We start from the raw sequence: 13,491 nt of genomic DNA, 5'->3' as shown, positions 1-13,491 counted from the left end.
GGCTCAGTGTGCCATGCCGGAACCACACTAGGGCCTGAAGCAATGCTGCGGTGTTGCGGCCAGCTCACAAGAAAGCGAGTTGAAGAAAGGAGCTCAGGGGCACTGTAATTCACAAACCTGCAGAGTTATAAATGACAGCTATCGTCCAAAAATATATTGAAGTAAGGCTGCCAAGAGGAATTGAAAGCGGGGCAGAATTGCAGGAAACTGATTTCAGGAGGTAGACTGGAATTGCATGTAAAGCATAGGAAAAGAGGCAGAACGTCCACAATGATGCACTTGGCCAAAAAGGTCATATGCGTTTTTTCCTGAATATATTCAGGAAAAAACGCATACGCCCTTTTTGGCCAACCAAGCAAGCTTGCAAAGGAAATCTGCACTACAATGAAGTCTCACTCACCCCCGGTCAAAAGGGCCATCTGAAAAATGTGTAAAATCCAGAAAGCCAGGACAGGCCATGGAGAACTGGGAGCCTTGTTATGCTGATGGGCGAGATGTAAATTGCCAACAGCCACTCTGGAGAAGTGTATGGTGTTTCCTGAAACATCTAAAAAACAAAGCAACAGAGCCTAGGGCACTTCCACTTATGGTCCTATAGCTTAGGGAAATTAAAATCAAAAATACACAGCCACCCGAAAGTTTGGGACGGCTCTGTTTACAAGAACCTCGTTTACGGTACAAGTTCAATATCACAGAAAGTGAAAAATGGATAAAGAAGTTGTGGTACTTACGTACAATGCAATATCACTCAGCAATGAAATCTATGTCATCAGGCCCATAGCAGCATAATGAGTGGATTCAGGTACGATGATTCTAAGGGAAATAAGTCACACAGAATAAGAAACATCATAAAATATCACTACTACACGGAATGTAAACTTGGCTACACAGGAACTGAATTACAAAACAGAACAGGGTCTCAAATGTAGAAAACCAACTTATGCTTGCTTAAGGGGAAAGGTGAGTTGGGGTGCTGCATAAAACCAGAGATTGAAATTAGCACAGATACCGTTCCATAAGCCAAATATGTAATAGACAAGAGCTACTCCTTGCTCAACCAAGTGGAATCAACACCCCATATTAAACGCCTAAGAATATACCTGCATAGTAAATATCTTAAAACCTATGGATTTCTATGTCTCCGAAAGAGAATCAAGCGTGTGTACAGCAGCATAAACGCAGCAGTGATAGGATTGGTGTGGTTCGGTGAGCAAATGCAGACCCTTTGAAGTCATATTGCATGGTACCCATTCCATGGGTCTCAACTCTCCAGGTTTAAGGGATTCTTCCTTCAGCTAAAACATGCATGTGGAACCCAGAGTATGATCCACCATGTGATCAGGAAACGTGTGCAAATGTGTCTCAGGTTTCGTCCCCTGGTACTCGGGTGCAACATTCCAGACGCTTTACTAACACTCTCCCCACTTGGAGAGTCAGTGCCTTTAACCTCCTGTTTGGCCCAGTTTGCAATTTCTGCGGAAAATGAACAGGAATAGGGAGAACCAATGAGAGACTAGCTGGAGGTGTCTGGACGGGCAAATTTAACTCTCATTTCCCACCAGGAAGAGGAATTAACCAAAGGCTCAGCGTACCATGCCGGAACCACACTAGGGCCTGAAGCAATGATGCGGTGTTGTGGCCAGCTCACAAGAAAGCGAGTTGAAGAAAGGAGCTCAGGGGCACTGTAATTCACAAACCTGCAGAGTTATAAATGACAGCTATCGTCCAAAAATATATTGAAGTAAGGCTGCCAAGAGGACTTGAAAGCGGGGCAGGATTGCAGGAATCCGATTTCAGGAGGTAGACTGGAATTGCATGTAAAGCATAGGAAAAGAGGCAGAACGTCCACAATGATGCACTTGGCCAAAAAGGACGTATGCGTTTTTTCCTGAATATATTCAGGAAAAAACGCATACGCCCTTTTTGGCCAACCAAGCAAGCTTGCAAAGGAAATCTGCACTAAAATGAAGTCTCACTGCCCCCCGGTCAAAAGCGCCATCTGAAAAAAGTATAAAATCCAGAAAGGCAGGACAGGCCATGGAGAACTGGGAGCCTTGTTATGCTGATGGGCGGGATGTAAATTGCCAATAGCCTCTCTGGAGAAGTGTATGGTGTTTCCTGAAACATCTACAAAACAAAGCAACAGAGCCTAGGGCACTTCCACTTATGGTCGTATAGCTTAGGGAAATTAAAATCAAAAAGACACAGCCATCATAAAGTTTGGGATGGCTCTGTTTACAAGAACCTCGTTTACGGTACAAGTTCAATATCACAGAAAGCCAAGAATGGATAAAGAATTTGTGGTACTTACGTACAATGCAATATCACTCAGCAATGAAATGTATATCATCAGGCCCGTAGCAGCATAATGAGTGGATTCAGGTACGATGATTCTAAGTGAAATAAGTCACACAGAAAAAGAAACATCATAAGATATCACTACTACATGGAATGTAACCTTGGCTACACAGGAACTGAATTACAAAACAGAACAGGGTCTCAAATGTAGAAAACCAACTTATGCTTGCTTAAGGGGAAAGGTGAGTTGGGGTGCTGCATAAAACCAGAGATTGAAATTAGCACAGATACCGTTCCATAAGCCAAATATGTAGTAGACAAGAGCTACTCCTTGCTCAGCGAAGAGGACTCAACACCCCATATTAAACGTCTAAGAATATACCTGACTAGTAAGAATCTTAAAATCTATGGATTTATAAGTCTCCGAAAGAGAATCAAGCGTGTGTACAGAGGCATAAGCGCACCAGTGATAGGATTGGTGAGGTTCGGTGAGCCAATGCAGAACCTTTGAAGACATATTGCATGGTACCCATTCCATGGGTCTCAACTCTCCAGGTTTAAGGGATTCTTCCTTCAGCTAAAACATGCATGTGGAACCCAGAGTATGATCCACCGTGTGATCGGGAAACGTGTTCAAATGTCTCACTTTTCGTCCCCTGGTACTCGGGTGCAACATTCCAGACGCTTTACTAACACTCTCCCCACTTGGAGAGTCAGTGCCTTTAACCTCCTGTTTGGCCCAGTTTGCAATTTCTGCGGAAAATGAACAGGAATAGGGAGAACCAATGAGAGACTAGCTGGTGGTGTCTGGACGGGCAAATTTAACTCTCATTTCCCACCAGGAAGAGGAATTAACCAAAGGCTCAGCGTGCCATGCCGGAACCACACTAGGGCCTGAAGCAATCCTGCGGTGTTGCGGCCAGCTCACAAGAAAGCGAGTTGAAAAAAGGAGCTCAGGGGCACTGTAATTCACAAACCTGCAGAGTTATAAATGACAGCTATCGTCCAAAAATATATTGAAGTAAGGCTGCCAAGAGGACTTGAAAGCGGGGCAGAATTGCAGGAAACCGATTTCAGGAGGTAGACTGGAATTGCATGTAAAGCATAGGAAAAGAGGCAGAACGTCCACAATGATGCACTTGGCCAAAAAGGGCATATGCGTTTTTTCCTGAATATATTCAGGAAAAAACGCATACGCACTTTTTGGCCAACCAAGCAAGCTTGCAAAGGAAATCTGCACTACAATGAAGTCTCACTGCCCCCCAGTCAAAAGGGCCATCTGAAAAAAGTGTAAAATCCAGAAAGGCCGGACAGGCCATGGAGAACTGGGAGCCTTGTTATGCTGATGGGCGGGATGTAAATTGCCAACAGCCACTCTGGAGAAGTGTATGGTGTTTCCTGAAACATCTAAAAAACAAAGCAACAGAGCCTAGGGCACTTCCACTTATGGTCGTATAGCTTAGGGAAATTAAAATCAAAAAGACACAGCCACCCCAAAGTTTGGGACGGCTCTGTTTACAAGAACCTCGTTTACGGTACAAGTTCAATATCACAGAAAGCGAAAAATGGATAAAGAAGTCGTGGTACTTACGTACAATGCAATATCACTCAGCAATGAAATCTATGTCATCAGGCCCATAGCAGCATAATGAGTGGATTCAGGTACGATGATTCTAAGTGAGATAAGTCACACAGAAAAAGAAACATCATAAGATATCACTAATACACGGAATGTAAACTTGGCTACACAGGAACTGAATTACAAAACAGAACAAGGTCTCAAATGTAGAAAACCAACTTATGCTTGCTTAAGGGGAAAGGTGAGTTGGGGTGCTGCATAAAACCAGAGATTGAAATTAGCACAGATACCGTTCCATAAGCCAAATATGTAATAGACAAGAGCTACTCCTTGCTCAACGAAGAGGACTCAACACCCCATATTAAACGTCTAAGAATATAGCTGACTAGTAAGAATCTTAAAACCTATGGATTTATATGTCTCCGAAAGAGAATCAAGCGTGTGTACAGTGGCATAAGCGCAGCAGTGATAGGATTGTTGAGGTTCGGTGAGCCAATGCAGACCCTTTGAGGTCATATTGCATGGTACCCATTCCATGGGTCTCAACTCTCCAGGTTTAAGGGATTCTTCCTTCAGCTAAAACATGCATGTGGAACCCAGAGTATGATCCACCGTGTGATCGGGAAACGTGTTCAAATGTGTCTCAGGTTTCGTCCCCTGGTACTCGGGTGCAACATTCCAGATGCTTTACTAACACTCTCCCCACTTGGAGAGTCAGTGCCTTTAACCTCCTGTTTGGCCCAGTTTGCAATTTTTGCGGAAGATGAACAGGAATAGGGAGAACCAGTGAGAGACTAGCTGGAGGTGTCTGGATGGGCAAATTTAACTCTCATTTCCCACCAGGAAGAGGAATTAACCAAAGGCTCAGCGTGCCATGCCGGAACCACACTAGGGCCTGAAGCAATCCTGCGGTGTTGCGGCCAGCTCACAAGAAAGCGAGTTGAAGAAAGGAGCTCAGGGGCACTGTAATTCACAAACCTGCAGAGTTATAAATGACAGCTATCGTCCAAAAATATATTGAAGTAAGGCTGCCAAGAGGACTTGAAAGCGGGGCAGAATTGCAGGAAACCGATTTCAGGAGGTAGACTGGAATTGCATGTAAAGCATAGGAAAAGAGGCAGAACGTCCACAATGATGCACTTGGCCAAAAAGGGCATATGCGTTTTTTCCTGAATATATTCAGGAAAAAACGCATACGCCCTTTTTGGCCAACCAAGCAAGCTTGCAAAGGAAATCTGCACTACAATGAAGTCTCACTGCCCCCCGGTCAAAAGGGCCATCTGAAAAAAGTGTAAAATCCAGAAAGGCAGGACAGGCCATGGAGAACTGGGAGCCTTGTTATGCTGATGGGCGGGATGTAAATTGCCAACAGCCACTCTGGAGAAGTGTATGGTGTTTCCTGAAACATCTAAAAAACAAAGCAACAGAGCCTAGGGCACTTCCACTTATGGTCCTATAGCTTAGGGAAATTAAAATCAAAAAGACACAGCCACCCCAAAGTTTGGGATGGCTCTGTTTACAAGAACCTCATTTACAGTACAAATTCAATATCACAGAAGGTGAAAAATGGATAAAGAATTTGTGGTACTTACGTACAATGCAATATCACTCAGCAATGAAATCTATATCATCAGGCCCGTAGCAGCATAATGAGTGGATTCAGGTACGATGATTCTAAGTGAGATAAGTCACACAGAAAAGGAAACATCATAAGATATCACTACTACACGGAATGTAAACTTGGCTACACAGGAACAGAATTACAAAACAGAACAGGGTGTCAAAAGTAGAAAACCAACTTATGCTTGCTTAAGGGGAAAGGTGAGTTGGGGTGCTGCATAAAACCAGAGATTGAAATTAGCACAGATACCATTCCATAAGCCAAATAGGTAATAGACAAGAGCTACTCCTTGCTCAACGAAGTGGACTCAACACCCCATATTAAATGCCTAAGAATATACCTGACTAGTAAGAATCTTAACACCTATGGATTTATATGTCTCCGAAAGAGAATCAAGCGTGTGTACAGCGGCATAAATGCAGCAGTGATAGGATTGGTGAGGTTTGGTGAGCAAATGCAGACCCTTTGAAGTCATATTGCATGGTACCCATTCCATGGGTCTCAACTCTCCAGGTTTAAGGGATTCTTCCTTCAGCTAAAACATGCATGTGGAACCCAGAGTATGATCCACCGTGTGATCGGAAAACGTGTTCAAATGTGTCTCAGTTTTCGTCCCCTGGTACTCGGGTGCAACATTCCAGTCGCTTTACTAACACTCTCCCCACTTGGAGAGTCAGTGCCTTTAACCTCCTGTTTGGCCCAGTTTGCAATTTCTGCGGAAAATGAACAGGAATAGGGAGAACCAATGAGAGACTAGCTGGAGGTGTCTGGACGGGCAAATTTAACTCTCATTTCCCACCAGGAAGAGGAATTAACCAAAGGCTCAGCGTGCCATGCCAGAACCACACTAGGGCCTGAAGCCATGCTGCGGTGTTGCGGCCAGCTCACAAGAAAGCGAGTTGAAGAAAGGAGCTCAGGGGCACTGTAATTCACAAACCTGCAGAGTTATAAATGACAGCTATCGTCCAAAAATATATTGAAGTAAGGCTGCCAAGAGGATTTGAAAGCGGGGCAGAATTGCAGGAAACCGATTTCAGGAGGTAGACTGGAATTGCATGTAAAGCATAGGAAAAGAGGCAGAACGTCCACAATGATGCACTTGGCCAAAAAGGGCGTATGCGTTTTTTCCTGAATATATTCAGGAAAAAACGCATACGCCCTTTTTGGCCAACCAAGCAAGCTTGCAAAGGAAATCTGCACTACAATGAAGTCTCACTGCCCCCCGGTCAAAAGGGCCATCTGAAAAAAGTATAAAATCCAGAAAGGCAGGACAGGCCATGGAGAACTGGGAGCCTTGTTATGCTGATGGGCGGGATGTAAATTGCCAATAGCCTCTCTGGAGAAGTGTATGGTGTTTCCTGAAACATCTACAAAACAAAGCAACAGAGCCTAGGGCACTTCCACTTATGGTCGTATAGCTTAGGGAAATTAAAATCAAAAAGACACAGCCATCATAAAGTTTGGGATGGCTCTGTTTACAAGAACCTCGTTTACGGTACAAGTTCAATATCACAGAAAGCCAAGAATGGATAAAGAATTTGTGGTACTTACGTACAATGCAATATCACTCAGCAATGAAATGTATATCATCAGGCCCGTAGCAGCATAATGAGTGGATTCAGGTACGATGATTCTAAGTGAAATAAGTCACACAGAAAAAGAAACATCATAAGATATCACTACTACATGGAATGTAACCTTGGCTACACAGGAACTGAATTACAAAACAGAACAGGGTCTCAAATGTAGAAAACCAACTTATGCTTGCTTAAGGGGAAAGGTGAGTTGGGGTGCTGCATAAAACCAGAGATTGAAATTAGCACAGATACCGTTCCATAAGCCAAATATGTAGTAGACAAGAGCTACTCCTTGCTCAGCGAAGAGGACTCAACACCCCATATTAAACGTCTAAGAATATACCTGACTAGTAAGAATCTTAAAATCTATGGATTTATAAGTCTCCGAAAGAGAATCAAGCGTGTGTACAGAGGCATAAGCGCACCAGTGATAGGATTGGTGAGGTTCGGTGAGCCAATGCAGAACCTTTGAAGACATATTGCATGGTACCCATTCCATGGGTCTCAACTCTCCAGGTTTAAGGGATTCTTCCTTCAGCTAAAACATGCATGTGGAACCCAGAGTATGATCCACCGTGTGATCGGGAAACGTGTTCAAATGTCTCACTTTTCGTCCCCTGGTACTCGGGTGCAACATTCCAGACGCTTTACTAACACTCTCCCCACTTGGAGAGTCAGTGCCTTTAACCTCCTGTTTGGCCCAGTTTGCAATTTCTGCGGAAAATGAACAGGAATAGGGAGAACCAATGAGAGACTAGCTGGTGGTGTCTGGACGGGCAAATTTAACTCTCATTTCCCACCAGGAAGAGGAATTAACCAAAGGCTCAGCGTGCCATGCCGGAACCACACTAGGGCCTGAAGCAATCCTGCGGTGTTGCGGCCAGCTCACAAGAAAGCGAGTTGAAAAAAGGAGCTCAGGGGCACTGTAATTCACAAACCTGCAGAGTTATAAATGACAGCTATCGTCCAAAAATATATTGAAGTAAGGCTGCCAAGAGGACTTGAAAGCGGGGCAGAATTGCAGGAAACCGATTTCAGGAGGTAGACTGGAATTGCATGTAAAGCATAGGAAAAGAGGCAGAACGTCCACAATGATGCACTTGGCCAAAAAGGGCATATGCGTTTTTTCCTGAATATATTCAGGAAAAAACGCATACGCACTTTTTGGCCAACCAAGCAAGCTTGCAAAGGAAATCTGCACTACAATGAAGTCTCACTGCCCCCCAGTCAAAAGGGCCATCTGAAAAAAGTGTAAAATCCAGAAAGGCAGGACAGGCCATGGAGAACTGGGAGCCTTGTTATGCTGATGGGCGGGATGTAAATTGCCAACAGCCACTCTGGAGAAGTGTATGGTGTTTCCTGAAACATCTAAAAAACAAAGCAACAGAGCCTAGGGCACTTCCACTTATGGTCGTATAGCTTAGGGAAATTAAAATCAAAAAGACACAGCCACCCCAAAGTTTGGGACGGCTCTGTTTACAAGAACCTCGTTTACGGTACAAGTTCAATATCACAGAAAGCGAAAAATGGATAAAGAAGTCGTGGTACTTACGTACAATGCAATATCACTCAGCAATGAAATCTATGTCATCAGGCCCATAGCAGCATAATGAGTGGATTCAGGTACGATGATTCTAAGTGAGATAAGTCACACAGAAAAAGAAACATCATAAGATATCACTAATACACGGAATGTAAACTTGGCTACACAGGAACTGAATTACAAAACAGAACAAGGTCTCAAATGTAGAAAACCAACTTATGCTTGCTTAAGGGGAAAGGTGAGTTGGGGTGCTGCATAAAACCAGAGATTGAAATTAGCACAGATACCGTTCCATAAGCCAAATATGTAATAGACAAGAGCTACTCCTTGCTCAACGAAGAGGACTCAACACCCCATATTAAACGTCTAAGAATATAGCTGACTAGTAAGAATCTTAAAACCTATGGATTTATATGTCTCCGAAAGAGAATCAAGCGTGTGTACAGTGGCATAAGCGCAGCAGTGATAGGATTGGTGAGGTTCGGTGAGCCAATGCAGACCCTTTGAGGTCATATTGCATGGTACCCATTCCATGGGTCTCAACTCTCCAGGTTTAAGGGATTCTTCCTTCAGCTAAAACATGCATGTGGAACCCAGAGTATGATCCACCGTGTGATCGGGAAACGTGTTCAAATGTGTCTCAGGTTTCGTCCCCTGGTACTCGGGTGCAACATTCCAGATGCTTTACTAACACTCTCCCCACTTGGAGAGTCAGTGCCTTTAACCTCCTGTTTGGCCCAGTTTGCAATTTTTGCGGAAGATGAACAGGAATAGGGAGAACCAGTGAGAGACTAGCTGGAGGTGTCTGGATGGGCAAATTTAACTCTCATTTCCCACCAGGAAGAGGAATTAACCAAAGGCTCAGCGTGCCATGCCGGAACCACACTAGGGCCTGAAGCAATCCTGCGGTGTTGCGGCCAGCTCACAAGAAAGCGAGTTGAAGAAAGGAGCTCAGGGGCACTGTAATTCACAAACCTGCAGAGTTATAAATGACAGCTATCGTCCAAAAATATATTGAAGTAAGGCTGCCAAGAGGACTTGAAAGCGGGGCAGAATTGCAGGAAACCGATTTCAGGAGGTAGACTGGAATTGCATGTAAAGCATAGGAAAAGAGGCAGAACGTCCACAATGATGCACTTGGCCAAAAAGGGCATATGCGTTTTTTCCTGAATATATTCAGGAAAAAATGCATACGCCCTTTTTGGCCAACCAAGCAAGCTTGCAAAGGAAATCTGCACTACAATGAAGTCTCACTGCCCCCCGGTCAAAAGGGCCATCTGAAAAAAGTGTAAAATCCAGAAAGGCAGGACAGGCCATGGAGAACTGGGAGCCTTGTTATGCTGATGGGCGGGATGTAAATTGCCAACAGCCACTCTGGAGAAGTGTATGGTGTTTCCTGAAACATCTAAAAAACAAAGCAACAGAGCCTAGGGCACTTCCACTTATGGTCCTATAGCTTAGGGAAATTAAAATCAAAAAGACACAGCCACCCCAAAGTTTGGGATGGCTCTGTTTACAAGAACCTCATTTACAGTACAAATTCAATATCACAGAAGGTGAAAAATGGATAAAGAATTTGTGGTACTTACGTACAATGCAATATCACTCAGCAATGAAATCTATATCATCAGGCCCGTAGCAGCATAATGAGTGGATTCAGGTACGATGATTCTAAGTGAGATAAGTCACACAGAAAAGGAAACATCATAAGATATCACTACTACACGGAATGTAAACTTGGCTACACAGGAACAGAATTACAAAACAGAACAGGGTGTCAAAAGTAGAAAACCAACTTATGCTTGCTTAAGGGGAAAGGTGAGTTGGGGTGCTGCATAAAACCAGAGATTGAAATTAGCACAGATACCGTTCCACAAGCCAAATATGTAATAGACAAGATCTACTCCTTGCTCAACGAAGAGGACACAACACCCCATATTAAACGCCTAAGAATATACCTGACTAGTAAGAATCTTAAAACCTATGGACTTATTTGTCTCCGAAAGAGAATCAAGCGTGTGTACAGCGGCATAAATGCAGCAGTGATAGGATTGGTGAGGTTCGGTGAGCAAATGCAGACCCTTTGAAGTCATATTGCATGGTACCCATTCCATGGGTCTCAACTCTCCAGGTTTAAGGGATTCTTCCTTCAGCTAAAACATGCATGTGGAACCCAGAGTATGATCAACCATGTGATCGGGAAACGTGTTCAAATGTGTCTCAGTTTTTGTCCCCTGGTACTCGGGTGCAACATTCCAGACGCTTTACTTACACTCTCCCCACTTGGAGAGACAGTGCCTTTAACCTCCTGTTTGGCCCAGTTTGCAATTTCTGCGGAAAATGAACAGGAATAGGGAGAACCAATGAGAGACTAGCTGGAGGTGTCTGGATGGGCAAATTTAACTCTCATTTCCCACCAGGAAGAGGAATTAACCAAAGGCTCAGCGTGCCATGCCGGAACCACACTAGGGCCTGAAGCAATCCTGCGGTGTTGCGGCCAGCTCACAAAAAAGCGAGTTGAAGAAAGGAGCTCAGGGGCACTGTAATTCACAAACCTGCAGAGTTAAAAATGACAGCTATCGTCCAAAAATATATTGAAGTAAGGCTGCCAAGAGGACTTGAAAGCGGGGCAGAATTGCAGGAAACCGATTTCAGGAGGTAGACTGGAATTGCATGTAAAGCATAGGAAAAGAGGCAGAACGTCCACAATGATGCACTTGGCCAAAAAGGGCGTATGCGTTTTTTCCTGAATATATTCAGGAAAAAACGCATACGCCCTTTTTGGCCAACCAAGCAAGCTTGCAAAGGAAATCTGTACTACAATGAAGTCTCACTGTCCCCCGGTCAAAAGGGCCATCTGAAAAAAGTATAACATCCAGAAAGGCAGGACAGGCCATGGAGAACTGGGAGCCTTGTTATGCTGATGGGCGGGATGTAAATTGCCAACAGCCACTCTGGAGAAGTGTATGGTGTTTCCTGAAACATCTACAAAACAAAGCAACAGAGCCTAGGGCACTTCCACTTATGGTCCTATAGCTTAGGGAAATTAAAATCAAAAAGACACAGCCACCCCAAAGTTTGGGCCGGCTCTGTTTACAAGAATCTCGTTTATGGTACAAGTTCAATATCGCAGAAAGTGAAAAATGGATAAAGAAGTTGTGGTACTTACGTACAATGCAATATCACTCAGGAATGAAATCTATGTCATCAGGCCCATAGCAGCATAATGAGTGGATTCAGGTACGATGATTCTAAGTGAAATAAGTCACACAGAAAAAGAAACATCATAAGATATCACTACTACACGGAATGTAAACTTGGCTACACAGGAACTGAATTACAAAACAGAACAGGATCTCAAATGTAGAAAAACAACTTATGCTTGCTTAAGGGGAAAGGTGAGATGGGGTTCTGCATAAAACCAGAGATTGAAATTAGCACAGATACCATTCCATAAGCCAAATAGGTAATAGACAAGAGCTACTCCTTGCTCAACGAAGTGGACTCAACACCCCATATTAAATGCCTAAGAATATACCTGACTAGTAAGAATCTTAACACCTATGGATTTATATGTCTCCGAAAGAGAATCAAGCGTGTGTACAGCGGCATAAATGCAGCAGTGATAGGATTGGTGAGGTTCGGTGAGCAAATGCAGACCCTTTGAAGTCATATTGCATGGTACCCATTCCATGGGTCTCAACTCTCCAGGTTTAAGGGATTCTTCCTTCAGCTAAAACATGCATGTGGAACCCAGAGTATGATCCACCGTGTGATCGGGAAACGTGTTCAAATGTGTCTCAGTTTTTGTCCCCTGGTACTCGGGTGCAACATTCCAGTCGCTTTACTAACACTCTCCCCACTTGGAGAGTCAGTGCCTTTAACCGCCTGTTTGGCCCAGTTTGCAATTTCTGCGGAAAATGAACAGAAATAGGGAGAACCAATGAGAGACTAGCTGGAGGTGTCTGGACGGGCAAATTTAACTCTCATTTCCCACCAGGAAGAGGAATTAACCAAAGGCTCAGCGTGCCATGCCGGAACCACACTAGGGCCTGAAGCCATGCTGCGGTGTTGCGGCCAGCTCACAAGAAAGCGAGTTGAAGAAAGGAGCTCAGGGGCACTGTAATTCACAAACCTGCAGAGTTATAAATGACAGCTATCGTCCAAAAATATATTGAAGTAAGGCTGCCAAGAGGACTTGAAATCGGGGCAGAATTGCAGGAAACCGATTTCAGGAGGTAGACTGGAATTGCATGTAAAGCATAGGAAAAGAGGCAGAACGTCCACAATGATGCACTTGGCCAAAAAGGGCGTATGCGTTTTTTCCTGAATATATTCAGGAAAAAACGCATACGCCCTTTTTGGCCAACCAAGCAAGCTTGCAAAGGAAATCTGCACTACAATGAAGTCTCACTGCCCCCCGGTCAAAAGGGCCATCTGAAAAAAGTATAACATCCAGAAAGGCAGGACAGGCCATGGAGAACTGGGAGCCTTGTTATGCTGATGGGCGGGATGTAAATTGCCAACAGCCACTCTGGAGAAGTGTATGGTGTTTCCTGAAACATCTAAAAAACAAAGCAACAGAGCCTAGGGCACTTCCACTTATGGTCCTATAGCTTAGGGAAATTAAAATCAAAAAGACACAGCCACCCCAAAGTTTGGGCCGGCTCTGTTTACAAGAATCTCGTTTATGGTACAAGTTCAATATCGCAGAAAGTGAAAAATGGATAAAGAAGTTGTGGTACTTACGTACAATGCAATATCACTCAGGAATGAAATCTATGTCATCAGGCCCGTAGCAGCATAATGAGTGGATTCAGGTACGATGATTCTAAGTGAAATAAGTCACACAGAAAAAGAAACATCATAAGAT

This window comes from Pseudorca crassidens, chromosome 1 (genome assembly GCF_039906515.1).
Source record: "Pseudorca crassidens isolate mPseCra1 chromosome 1, mPseCra1.hap1, whole genome shotgun sequence".
NCBI lineage: Eukaryota > Metazoa > Chordata > Mammalia > Artiodactyla > Delphinidae > Pseudorca > Pseudorca crassidens.
The sequence above is the reverse complement of the archived record's forward strand: the minus strand, read 5'-3'. Positions refer to the sequence as shown.